The 1,392-nt window shown below is 39.9% G+C and overlaps 1 non-coding gene across 1 annotated transcript; it reads left to right on the top strand.

Annotated features, from left to right (window-relative positions):
- The first annotated feature begins 961 nt into the window (after positions 1-961).
- LOC148577039 (small nucleolar RNA R71) lies at positions 962-1,065 on the top strand. Its single transcript, XR_015902791.1, has one exon. It is a non-coding gene; the product is annotated as a small nucleolar RNA R71 (small nucleolar RNA).
- Positions 1,066-1,392: the final 327 nt, after the last annotated feature.

The following is a 1,392-nucleotide window of genomic DNA, read 5'->3' as shown; positions in this document are numbered from 1 at the left end:
ATCAGAGGAAGAATCTTCATAAGAACTTATGAACTATAGCATTAAGTTCCATGGAATCTCTATGGTCTCTATATGAGCCTCAGATTCCTTTGGTTCCTCAATAGGGAACTCCTTATTGATCAGTGGACGTCTAGCAAGGTCTTCCTCACTGTAAATCACTGCCTTTTTACTCTCTCTAGGTTCGGCCACTTTGGATATAGTTATGGCCTTGCACTCTCTTTTGGGATTCTCTTCTGTATTGCTTGGGAGAGTACTAGGAGGAGTTTCAGTAACTCTTTTACTCAGCTGACCCACTTGTGCCTCCAGATTTCTAATGGAGGACCTTGTTTCAGTCATGAAACTATGAGTGGTCTTAGTTAGATCAAAGACTACGGTTTCTAAGTCAAAGAGGCTCTACCTAGAATTCTCTGTCTGTTGCTGAGAAGATGATGGAAAAGGTTTGCTATTGCCAAACCAAATTCTCCCACCATTATTATTATTGAAGCCTTGTTAAGGCTTCTGTTGATCCTTCCATGAGAAATTTGGATGATTTCTCCATAAAGGATTATAGGTGTTTCCATAGGATTCTCCCATGTAATTCACCTCTTCCATTGCAGGATTCTCAGGGTCATAAGCTTCTCCTTCAGAGGAGGCTTCTTTGGTACTGCCGTATGTAGCTTGCATTCCAGTCAGATTCTGAGAAATCATATTGACTTGCTGAGTCAATATTTTATTCTGAGCCAATATGGCATTCAGAGTATCAATCTCAAGAACTCCTTTCTTTTGAGTCATCCCATTATTCACAGGATTTCTTTCAGAAGTGTACATGAACTGGTTATTTACAACCATCTCAATGAGTTCCTGGGCTTCTGCAGGTGTTTTCTTCAAATAAAGAGATCCACCAGTAGAGTGGTCCAATGACATCTTGGACAATTCAGACGGACCATCATAGAATATACATAAGATGCTCCATTCTAACAGCATGTCAGAAGGACACCTTCTGATCAATTGCTTGTATCTTTCCCAAGCTTCATAGAAGGATTCACCTTCCTTCTGTCTGAAGGTTTAGACTTCCACTCTAAGCTTGCTCATCTTTCGAGGTGGAAAGAATTTGGCCAAGAAAGCATTGATCAACTTTTCCCAAGAGTTTAAGCTTTCTTTAAGTTGTGAGTCCAACCATATCCTAGCTCTGTCTCTTACAGCAAAGGGGAAAAGTATAAGTCTTTAGACCTCGGGATCAACCCCATTGGTCTTAACAGTGTCACAGATTTGCAAGAATTTAGCTAAGAACTGATGAGGATCTTCTAATGGAAGTCCATGAAACTTGAAATTCTATTGCATTAGAGAAACTAATTGAGGCTTAAGCTCAAAGTTGTTTGCTCCAATTGCAGGAATTAAGATGCTTCTTCCATA

This window comes from Arachis ipaensis, chromosome B1 (assembly GCF_059453495.1).
Source record: "Arachis ipaensis isolate K30076 ecotype BB chromosome B1, ASM5945349v1, whole genome shotgun sequence".
Lineage (NCBI taxonomy): Eukaryota > Viridiplantae > Streptophyta > Magnoliopsida > Fabales > Fabaceae > Arachis > Arachis ipaensis.
Note: the sequence above shows the minus strand (reverse complement) of the source record. Positions and strands in the feature narration are given on the sequence as shown.